Source organism: Macrotis lagotis, chromosome 7 (genome assembly GCF_037893015.1).
Source record: "Macrotis lagotis isolate mMagLag1 chromosome 7, bilby.v1.9.chrom.fasta, whole genome shotgun sequence".
In the NCBI taxonomy this organism is placed as follows: Eukaryota; Metazoa; Chordata; class Mammalia; order Peramelemorphia; family Peramelidae; genus Macrotis; species Macrotis lagotis.
In genome coordinates this window covers 77,336,613-77,349,160 of record NC_133664.1, presented here as the reverse complement: position 1 = coordinate 77,349,160, position 12,548 = coordinate 77,336,613, and positions in this window count along the sequence as shown.

Sequence of the window (12,548 nt, the reverse complement as noted above, 5' to 3'; positions counted from 1 at the left end):
CCTAAATAGTTGATAAATTTAACTTTAAAGGTTAAAGACCATTGATAGTTACTATTCAAAATGAGTAAATGAAAGTTTCTTAACCAAATTGTACTGGTCATTTGGTGAATACAATTGAAGGGGAAAAGGGAACCTTTAGTAATTGGCTGACTGAGAATGAAGCAGATACCTTAAGCTTTTTTATGGATTAAAAAGCTTTAGCCACTAAATACTTAGTTCTTTAGGAACTGCTTTTTACTTCTTCCCTTTCAGAGAACAGCAAGGAGAAGTGATGATGGTGGGCAAGGAAGATGTTTTCTGTTTTCCTAGTAATCAGAAACTATAACTGCCATGAGTCAGAAGTGAATGACCATGGGAGACACATGCTTATATGTATCCTGAGTAGGGAATTCAAGGACAATACTCCCCAAAACTCAACCTTCTGAGTAGTAGATGAGACATTTTGTTTCCCCTAGACAATATAATCTTTGCACTCACTCTTAGAGCAGAGAAAGAATGGGTTTTTTTCTTGATTTGAAAATTTGGGACACTAGATTTTCTAGAGAGACATTTTCTAAAGCATTCTGTTCTTTGGAGAAATAAAAAGACAAACCATATAGTTCATATAGCATGCCGTACTTTGAGCCAAAACGATAGTTGGAAGTTATGGGACAAAAAGATCTTCAGAGTGACATTTGCACATGAAAAGTCTAGGAATTCAATGAGGGAACTAAAGGTAGAGAGAAGTTTCTGTTGTCATGAGGGGACAGATTATTTTTCTTTCTGAAATAGCCTAGCAGTGCTCTACTCACAGATTTCAGCTGAACCAGAAGTTAGCATCAGTAGTGTCTCCAACCAAACAAAGTTTAGTGAGGTAGAATTCAGGTTATCATTACCTCTTCATGATGAATGGAATAGTATATGGCAGAGATTAGAGACCAAAGTCAGTGAAAATGTGAATTAATGACTCTTTATTGCAAAGGTATGAATTACTCATTTTTGTATAAACCTTAGTCATACAGGTCTCCATGTCTGTGTGCTTCTATTCTGTATTATCTTTCTGTGTGACAATTCTTCCTGCTGATGCTTGATGTATTTGTGGGAAGGAATAAATCCAGTTTTATGGTGAAGGTATTTTGTTGCTACTTTGCAGTTTTAGTAAATACTTTTATTTTCAATTTATTTGGTTGACTATTAAATACATTGGTGGGGGCTCATACTCTTTCATTTAAGGAGTGCTGAGATACTGTGAGTTGGATATGATTTATTCCAGACATTACTTTCCTTACTGTGTGAAGCTGTTATTAAAGTTCTCTGTAGTTTGGTAACTGGTAACGTAAAAAAAATGAAAACTTTGGAACAAGAAAAAAAGAAGGCAAATAACACTTCCCACGTGTGTGTGGTTTCCATAAACCTGAATCCAAGAAATAAATTAAAAATTAAGTATTTGTCACATTGACCACATTGATTTAGAGCAGGAGTTGACAATTTTGTTCAACAGGCCAAATCTGGTTCACCAAATTGTTTTGTAACAAATCTGCAACCTTGGAATGATTATTGTATTTGTAAATAAAATATAATTGCATTTAGGCTATAAAAATTATTCTTAGTTCCAAGAGTATACAAAAATTGATAGTAGGGAGAATTTAGACTGGAGGCTATTGTTTGCCAATCCCTGATATAGGGTTTCATAGAATTTTGAAGAGGTCTGGGAGGGGCTTCTGAGTTTATCTCATCATGTTGAATGACTTGGGTTTCTTTCCTTTTTTTTAAGTTTATGGGTCTTAAGAAATAAGAACTTTTATTAATTAAAGAAAAAAGTGTGATTATCGTATAATCTGTGATCCATGACCATGGCTTTAGCAATTAAAAAAAAAGTTTTCACAGATCATCTGCAATTGAGATATAATGAGAAAATAATTCTGGGCTAATGAATTAAAGTTGTTAAGCATTCTTTAAAAATTATAGTATGCTATCAACAAGTTTTTGATAATCTTGACATCTTTGTCTTTAGATATTTTTATGTCAAATTCTAGATACATAAAATTAAAGCCCATATTCTATTTCTATCTCATGGATTTATTAGAGGAACTTTTGTAGTGGGATTTAAAAAATCAGTTAAGGGGCGGCTAGGTGGCGTAGTGGATAAAGCACCAGCCTTGGAGTCAGGAGTACCTGGGTTCAAATCTGGTCTCAGACACTTCATAATTACCTAGCTGTGTGGCCTTGGGCAAGCCACTTAACCCCGTTTGCCTTGCAAAAACCTAAAAAAATAAAAATAAAAAATCATTTAAGCTATGACTATTTATTATCTAATTAGTATTTGACTCAGAGTCAAGAAATCTGGTTTAGAGTCATTTAGTTTGAGTTCTCAAACATGCAGTGTGTCCAAACTCCTATTATTTACAAGGCATTGTGCTAGACAGTGTCTAAAACAAAAGGAAAACAAAGGCCCTGCCCTCAAGTAACTTATACTCTATTAAATGCCTTTATCACTTCAAAGGATCAAAGTATTTTAGAATTGTAAGGAACTAATCCCAAGGGGAGCAAAAATCCATTCTATGACATACACCAATGGTTGTATAGATTTTATTTGATGACTTCCTAATCAGGGGTCTTTACTACATTTCAGTCATATCAGTCAAAAAACGGGGATTGTATTTGAAGTAGCTCATTCCAATTCATCATAGTTCTAATTCTTAGATAATTTTTGCTTTCAAATTTCCTTTTTTTACAACCTCTCCCCATTCTTTCTCACATCTTCGGTTACTTCTAGTTATTATCTCCTAAACAAAGCAGAAAAATTTGAATCTTTTCTCCATGTTGTAGTCCCTCAAATATTTGAAACTGTTATTATAGTTCCCACTCTTTCTTGTCTCTACCCCAAGTTTTTTCTTTTCCAGGTTAAACAATACTAGATCTTTCAACCTATATTATCATTTTTTTTAAAATTCCATTTCATTAATCATTAAGAAAAAAGTATTAAACTTGTTGATTTCTAAGATACAATCTATCTGATCCTTAAATATATGTGAGTATATATTTCATGTATATTTACACAGTACAAAAGCACATGCACAACACAGGAAAGTATGTAGGTCTGCATATATAAGCACAAACATATGTATATGGGCAAAGAAATATAAATTGCAATTCTATATAGAATTATATAATACATGGATACACTCATGTAGCTATACACATAGGTAAACACATATATGATTCCATTCTTATTCTATTCACTTTTCCATCAGTCACCTCAATCAATGTAATTCATATATGATATCTTGTGCTGACAGAAGTTTACTAAGCTTTGACTTCTTTCTAATTATTCCATTTCCCTACAATACAGTCATATTGATCTAATGAAAAGGAGAGGATTGAAAATGCAGGTGAGGGTTTTTTGGGGTCTATTTTAATGATAGATTAGTGTCTCATGACTTAGGAAGTACATGTAAAATAACTTGAAGTATTTGCCCTCAGGATGCCCCTGCATCATAAGGCTATGTGATCTAAGCAAGTTCCTTAACCTTTCAGTACCCCAGGCAATTTTCTAAAGCTAATAATTATTGAGCAAATATAGCACAACACTGGAAAAAGTGGTTTTCCCTATAACAATAGAATCATAGCTATACTATATTTCTAAAAAAAAGTCATGTAAAGTTGCTTGAAAAGAAGTAACCCCTTATCACCTTTTCATTATCTAGTGTCTATTCAAAGCTATACATCAGCATTTGAAGTATTACAATAGAGAAATCAAAATCCTCAAGGGATATAATGTACAGAGACTCAGACATGCTTAACTATATATGCAAGTTAAATATATCAGTCCTCAGAGACTATCTAATCCACCTCAAAGAAACTGAGGCATAATGAACTTAAGTGATTTTTCTCAAACTTGCAAAAGGGATAAACATTAGGGATGAGATTTGAACCCAGGTCCTTTGACAGTGAAGTCAATTTATTCTTCCACTGTACCATCACAACAGATTGTCTGGCATCCTGCAGCTCTCACCCCTGGTGCAGAAGAAAGCTTCATTGGTTAAAGCCCATCTTCTCCTGGGGAGATGGATCTTAGACTAGCTAGCTATTCTGGTGTTTACAAAACACTGCCTGCAGGGTTTGGTGACCACAGGAGCTTATGACTAGGTCTTGATGATGAGTCATTAACTTTTTTTTTAAGCCTTTCTTTTTTCCTCCTATGATCCTTAGATAAAAGCATAGTGACATCATCCATAAATAAATAAAGTCACAAGAAAGTCATACTTTTTCCGGAGAAAAATCCAAAAATAGTGGGTGGGGATTGCAAAGAGAAAGCTCAGAACAATAGCCCCTCTATGTTTTTGTTTATTAGATTTCTTGAAATCTGGTTCAAATAATGCCCTTCAGAAGCTTTGGTAAACTGCTCCAACCTGTCAGGTAAATTGTCTCCAATGTGTGAGTGTATTAGTCTGGTCTGATGTGATGTAGAAGATAAGTCACCAATGTGGGAATTTCCAGGAATTGGTTTGTCTACCTAATGTCCTACGAGTCTATTCATTTTGATTTATTGACTGATGTTTGTAAAGCACTTTGAAGATGAAAGGCATTTGCGTAAGATCTAAGTATTTTTATTTACAATAATTTATTTAGATAAAATCCTGACTCAGGGGTCCAACTCTGGTTATTTATACTGCTAGAAGAGCAGTCTAAGTTTTATTCCTGAAAACATCAACACCCCTGATGCTCCATGACAACAGAATTTTAAAAGGATAGGCCAGCAAAACAAGGGATTGTGACTGAATTTTGCAGATACCAGAAGGAATTGGTTAGCAGCTATCTCTAAATTTGATCATAAAGTAGCCAAAACAAGAGGGAGAATACGTAACTGGTTTGGATGTCCAAAAGCTAATTGTAATAGCAGCTGTATTTATTGGTTACTGCATGAAGAACACTGTGCTAAGTGCTGAGGGAGATAAAAAGTGTAGATAAAACACACGATTCTTACCTTCAGGAAGTTTATTATATAGGGGAAATGAAAGGAAAAAACTCCAATAAAGATGGATATAATTGATATCAAATAATGAGTACATTAGAGAGTTATGAAATAATATGCAATTTGTAAAGTGATTACCAGATAGGGATACTTTGAAAGAGGTGGGGTTTTAATTGAATCTTTTTAAAAATGAGTACTTACGGAGACAAAAGGAAGGGCTTTACTGGAAATTTTTTTGGAAGGTCTTTGTAGTCCATTTCAATCATTTCAATTATTTCAGGATCACCTTAATTGTTTGGCAGGATGGATTATTTCATTAACCAACTAGTTTACTTCTACAGATGTGATGAATGGATGAATGTGAATGAATTGTTAAGTGTTTACAAAGTGATGAACTCTGTGCCAAGTCCTAAATAAAATTTGAAGCCTCTACCCTCAAAGAGATTCCTTGTTTTAGGAAGATTAATTAGTTGGGTTTTTCTTTTAGATTTTTCCCCCCTTAATAATATTTTATTTTTTTCGGATTACAGATAATTATGGTTTTCAACATTCATTTTTGTAAGATTTTGATTTCCAATTTTTCTACCTCCCTCTCTCCCTTTCCCATAACCCTTCCCAAGACAGCAAGTAATTTGATATGGGTATACATGTACTATCATGTCAAACATATTTCCATATTAATCATATTGTGAAAGAAGAAGAATCAAAACAATAGAAAAAAGAACCACAAGAAAGAAAATTGCCAATTTTAAAAAGTGAAAATAGTATGCTTTGATCTTCATTCAGACCTATAGTTTTCTCTCTGGACATAGATAGCAGCTCCATCAAGAGCCTACATTTTAAAGATGAGGCCACACATGTTGGGGTATGGTGGAGAGGAAGGGTATTTTTGTTAAGAAAATTAACAGAGAGTGAAGAGAATCATAGGGGAACTGGAAGGTATGATGGAGTATATGGGAAGCATTAGCTGGTGAGGAAATCACTGGTGAGTGATGTGATGCTTTATTTTCAAGTAAGAGACTGAAGTACCAGTTTGGAAGGGAGTTCTGAGGAATGGAATGGGATTTATATTAAAAGCTCTTCCTAACTTAGATGATTTATTAATAAGTGATTGCAGCCTGCACTGATGCATTCAAGCCACAAATATCTGTAAATGCTAGGAAATCTGTGAATCCTAAGAGAAGGATTCTTGGTGAAGGATTTGGAGGAGGTTAGGCATGGCCAGCTAAGAGATAGGGGAGCTTAATGGAACATAAACTTAGGATACGATGAAATCATTCCATCTATTTTTTTTTCTTATAAGGGACAAAGAGACAGCTAGTGCAGTGGACAGAGTGCTAGTTCTGATGGTAGGAGGAACTGAGTTCAAATATGACTTCAGACATGTGATACTAACTGTGTGAGCTTGGGCAAGTCATAACCCTTATTGCCTCACATCCAGGGTCATCTCCAGTCCTCCTTATCCATAACTGGTTACTGAACCCAGATGATTCCAGGGGAGAATCTATGACTGGTGACTTAGCACAGTATCCCTAGCTCAAATCCAATTCATCCAAATCCAATCAGGGCATCACCTCCTTGATGTCATAGTCTTTGAGAACAAAGGACAAATATCACCAAGATACAAATGATCCTGTCAGAAGAAACCCTGAACATATATCTTTGGGAGAGATAAAACCTTAGGCTGAAAAACTGATAAAGTGGGGAGTAAACTTTTCCTTTGAATTTAAAGCTGAAACTTTGAAAAGAAACAAGAATGAAAGAACCAATATAAAGCCATGTTAAGTGTTTTTGTCCCTAATAGGTACAAGATATTACATTGGGCCCTGGGGATACACAGACAAAACAACAAGAGTAACAATAAAAACAGTTCCTGAACTCATTTTACTAGAAAGTCAATTGCCATGTGTTTAAATAGAGCATAAAAATGAGATTTGTCTTTCTGGACAATGGATTTTACAAACACATACATGCACGCATGTGTGCCCTTATATATGTCCATAAAGTTATCACTTCCACAAAGTAGGGATTAGGGAAATGGTGATGTAGAAAAACTACGTAAATTTTTTGGCCTTTTTTTTGTCAGAGAAAATAAATTAAGCATATTTATGGTATTAAAAGATAAAATATGTTTATATTATATAATACTATATCGATATTTTATGAATTTCTGAGTTTCTAAACAAATCCAAACTTTTTCAGTGACATTTATTGGCCTTTGGGTGTTGCCTGTGACTTCCATAAAACTCTCCCAAAATTCTCATATATTTCTTTTGCCAACCCCACAATATATTAAAACCACAATGGGGAAAGTTATGATGTGAAAAGGATAACTATGTTTTATACACACATGTATGTGTTCATGCCCATATACATATGAGTATATACTTACAGATGGATATGTGAATAAATGCATACACACGTTTTATATTTAAACTCTGTGTGTGTGTGTGTGTGTGTGTGTGTGTGTGTGTGTGTGTGTGTGTGTGTTAGACCTGGAACAGAGACCCATTTAGTTCAATGAATATGAGTGAATCTCACGAGACAGGGGAAGAACATGTTTGAACAGAATTTCGTCAGTGTGATTAGTAAGATTTAAACTAATAATGGATATTTTAGCGATTTCTTGATTCAATGTAGGAAAAAAGCAAACAAAATAATACATGGTAATTGGAGGATAATGCTCATTGTTTGTATGAAGAAGCTACTCTCACACTTGAACTACTTGGATTCCTTCTGAACTTCAGGGTTGGTGTTCTTGCCATGGTTTCCTATTATCTTTGCCAAATTGGAAAATTGGTCCCACAGTCCCTTATCAGACCATCTTGGTGGAAAGCAAGAAGACATTTAGGACATCCTGATTGAACCTCCCAATATCTTAACATTTCCAAATATGTTTTAACTTTCTCGAAAAATTTTTATTTTCTATGAAGACAAGGAAGAGCTAACACAATTAAATAAGGAGATATTTAGGAGATATACTGTATACACTTAAGGGGCTTACCCTGGATCCTTGAATCCTCTTTGTGATCCCCAAGACAGTTCTGTGGCTTACTTTAATTTCCGTTTCTAAAGGTGTGATAAAGAATGCTGCTGCATCTTAAGCCTGAAGAAGTAATGTATTCTGTAGCAGTTCATATGGTCCTTGGATTCAAGAAGACCTGGGTTCAAATCTTTTCCTGCCACTGGCTGACCCCTGAGCACATCACTGAAACTCTCTGTAACTTTAAGTTCCTCTCTAAGATTAAGTTACAAATAAATTGTTCATCTTTATCAATGGAGGGATTTCCATATGTACATCCTTTCCAAACGAATGTACCAAAAAGCTTTCCATTAATAGAGTCATGGCTTACAAAACACACTTGCATTTATTACAGCTCTAGGGACTTCTGGACAATGTTTGTCAAATCCCTCATTTTGCAGATAAGGAAACTAGAATAGTCAAGTGAAGTGACTTGCTCAAGATCACATGGGTAGATAGTATGAGAGGTGGGATTTATATTCCACATCCTCTGACTCCAGTGTGGCTTTTCCACTATACTGTAATCCCTCCCTTCATCCACTTATGTGATCCTTCTAACAGTTCTTTGGGGTTGAATCATTTTAGTTTTGTTTTCGTTTTATTGATGGGGGAAAAACTGATGTTCAGAAAAATTAGGGGACTAGTGTTGCATCCAACTGAGACACAAACAAATGCAGACCTTCTGACCCCATTCTCCTTTCCAGGTACATTATGCTGACCCTCACTGTGTCAAGTAACCACTATACTAATACAAATTCAAGGTCATTTCCATAACAACCTATAAACAAGGCAGTATATATTTTACCAGACTAAAAAATAATCAAAGAAAAAATCCATGCAGTCTCACAACTCTAAATAAACATTCAGCTGAATGTAGGTCATTTGGTTAGACATGCTGAATTTCTTCTATTTGAGACAAAGATACAGAATTTCAAGAGTTATATTCTCTATAAAGTCTTCTGTTATAACATGACTATTAGAAACAGCTATTTCAGCTTGTCTGCTCTGTCTTAAATGTGATTTGCAGCCATCTCTTGCCACCTACCTCAGTGAGATCAAATCAGTTTAATTTGGATAAACATACAAGACCATGATTTTAACAAGAGGAGAAGGCACACTATCTTCTATTGGTATTCTTTAATGGGATGCAGCCTCCCTGAACAAAATACATGTGATGAAAGTGGTAAAGAGTGAATTGACACATCTATATTTAATAGAGGCTATGTTAGTTTGCCAATAAACAAAGCAACATTTTAAGGGATCAAGTCACACACTGTCTGCTAGGACCATGAATTTTTCAATACCCCAGTGGTGGTAGAAAATGATTGATCTGGATATTTACAAGGAGGCTGTGGACATTTTTTATTTAATGAGATCTCTGTCCCCCCACTCCCTTTCTACACCCAGAAATGGGAAGGTTTATCATTTTTCCTAACTGGGGTTGTATTTCAGTGGGGTGACAAGTACTGAGTTCCCTAACATGTTTTATTTATAAATATTACCCCCAGAAAAATATCCTGGGACATCTTTGTCATTACAGGTTACGAGAAGAATGACTAATTTCTAGGGCCTGGAACAAGTGTTAGTGAAAGGAGTATATGTCAGCATAAAAAAAAAAAAGTCAAGAGTCAGATGAATTCCTAACTTAAAAACAGATCATTGTATGAGAAACTGTAAAATGATTATAGCTTTAAAGGAGATTTTTTGGGGGGTCAGTGTAGCAGGGATTGTGAGAGTGGGTTTACATCTGTGAGCTAATTGATGTGAGGACCTCCCAGTATGTAAACTCCTTTCTCTCACAGTGACAAGCAGTTGTTCCATAAATTATAGTTTCAGTGTTGATAGGGTCACTGAGATGTTAAGTGACTTGCCCATAGTCACAAAGCTAATGTGTGCCAGACACATCTTGAAACCAAGTCATTTGACTCCAAGGTCAATAATTATATTGCTTATTCATTTTTATTATAAAACTTAAATAGAGTTGGGATTTATTAGTCTTGAGTAATCATTGTGCTAGGTTTTGCCCAATGCTTCTATCTTTGCTTTGTTCTGTCTCCATCTTTATTTTTATCTATCTCAATAAACATATTTATATTTATATATATATTATCCGTATATGTGCTATACATACAATATAAATACACATACACTCACAAATATGACATATAGATCTATCTATATATCTGTCATATAGAATAGGGGACACCTATGTTTTGCTACTTGAGGAAAGCTGGAAACTCTTTGCTTGCTCAAAAATTTCTTCAAGTTGACCTGTTTCTAATAACTGAAAGTGCACCACTGGAGATATATCCCTTAGAGACAAAGACATCTTCTTCCTTTCAGTCACTAAGTTCCTTAGCTCAAAGTCATGAAAGATCCTTTCTTCTTTCTTTCCACTCTGTCACCATTGCCTTTAGAAAGCAATTGTCTAAAGAAGTGATACCATAGAGACACCAATAGAGAACTCTGACAGAGTATTGGAGATCAGATTCAATTCAACATGAATCTAAATGGAAATACAACTATCTCTGAATAGTATTAAGATTCATTCAATGAACAATTACTCTTGTGCAGGATAGTTTGATATCCCTAGAGATTGTGGACTACCTCTCAATGATAGATTTAATTTTTAAAATTATTTTTATTAATTTTGCTTATTTAAGGCAATGGAGTTAAGTGGCTTGCCCAAGGCAACACAGCTAGGCAATTATTAAATGTATGAGGGCAGATTTGAACTCAGGTCCTCTTGACTGCAGGGCTGGTGCTTTATCCACTGAGCCACCTAACTACCCTCCCACTGATAGACTGAAAGTAAAACCTGTATGAAAGTTTGATATAGCTGTAGAAATTCTTCTACAGGTTTATTTAGAATAGCTTTCCTTTCAAACTGATATTTGGAGATTCTACTTGATGAGGGTTACACAGATGAATAAGACTATTCCCCTGACTTAAAGGAGTCAGCATTCATATAGGGGTTGTAAGACATGTACATTTTAAACTCAAAACAAAATAGAATATGACAAGGGAAGTATCAAAGACCCAACAAAACATTATGAAAGTTGAGGTGAGGAAAAGATCATTTTCGGGGTGGGTGGCTCTTTCATGAATACCGTAGCTATTTCCTCCCACTGTTTTCTCACATCTTTTTTTCCCTTTCACTGACAAATTCTTTGAGGAAGTTTTTTACTCCTACTGCGTTTTTTGTCACACCATCTACTCATACCTTATAATTAGGTTTCTAATGAGACCTATTAGAAAGAAGCACCTACTATGTATCAGATACTAATCTATGTGTATTGCAAATATTTCATTTTTTCCCTCATCACAGCTGTGTGAGGAGGGTGATATAAAGTTTTTCATTTTCTAGATGAGGAAACTGAGGCAGACAGAGGATGCTAGCTGACTTTCCAAGAGTCACACAGTTATAAAGTCTTGAGGTCACATTTAAGGTCAGGTCTTCTTGACTTCAGGTCCTGTGTTCTAGCCATAGCATTCAATAACTGTTTCAACCTTAATGGTTCTATTCAGCGTTCTTTTCCTTGGTTCTCATTTTCCTTGACATCTTTGGTTCTTTTGTCACCCCTGACCAGCCCCCTACCCTTTTCTTGGATAGTCTATTTTCTCTCAGTTTCCACGTCTTTCCATGTGCTCTCTTCTATCTTCTCTGGCACATTTGATCCTTCTTTTTGGAGTTAGATCATGCAACTTCCTACCCTCAAACAGTAGGTATTTCTTAAGACCCTCTTTTCTTTGTACTTAATGAACACATGTCAGTAGGTATTTTTTAAAGTTCTGTCCTAGGCCCTCTTCTTGATGAACACATATTCCCTTGGTGACATATCACATCATAGGAGTATATGATCCAATTACTCCTTTACATTCTAGCCAAAGTGAACTATTAACCATTGCCCAAACTTGCTATTTCTTTTCCTATTTTTGCTCATTTGTATACACTACCCCCCAACACCTGGAATGTATTTTTCAGCTTCAAAGAACACTTATCTTTCCCTTAAGCACCAACTCAGGGTCTACTCTCTCTATGAAGCCTTCTCTGATCCTTCCAGTCACATAAGTAGCTATACTTTGATTTGTTTATGTATGTTATATCTCTCCCAACTCTTCAGTAGAATATAAGCTACTCAAAGAAGAACGACTGTTTTGAGATGGAGGCCTGGGAAGGACCATTAGATAAGAAGGTAGAATGATATTACTAACAAATTCTTTTCTTTTTCTAGCTTTCATATGCTTAAAATAAGTAGTTCCTTTTCTGGTATAATAAATTTTGTCTTTGTATAGTCAGAGGAGGCTGTGGCCCATTCTCCTAGTCCTGTCATGCAATTTTGGTATGTTTAAGGTTTGAATTGTCCTCAAATCTTGGTGGAATTGGCTACAAAATGTTGCAGCAAGTTTACTAACTTTCCCCTTCCTCATCCTGAGAAGACCTTTCTGGTTAATTTTAGAAAGTTTCCTTTTGATGCTGGTCCATCCTCCCTGATCCCACAATCCCATGAAGATCATGATAGGTAAGTATCATGGCAGACTCAAAAATCCCAAACAAATTAGGGGTCCTAA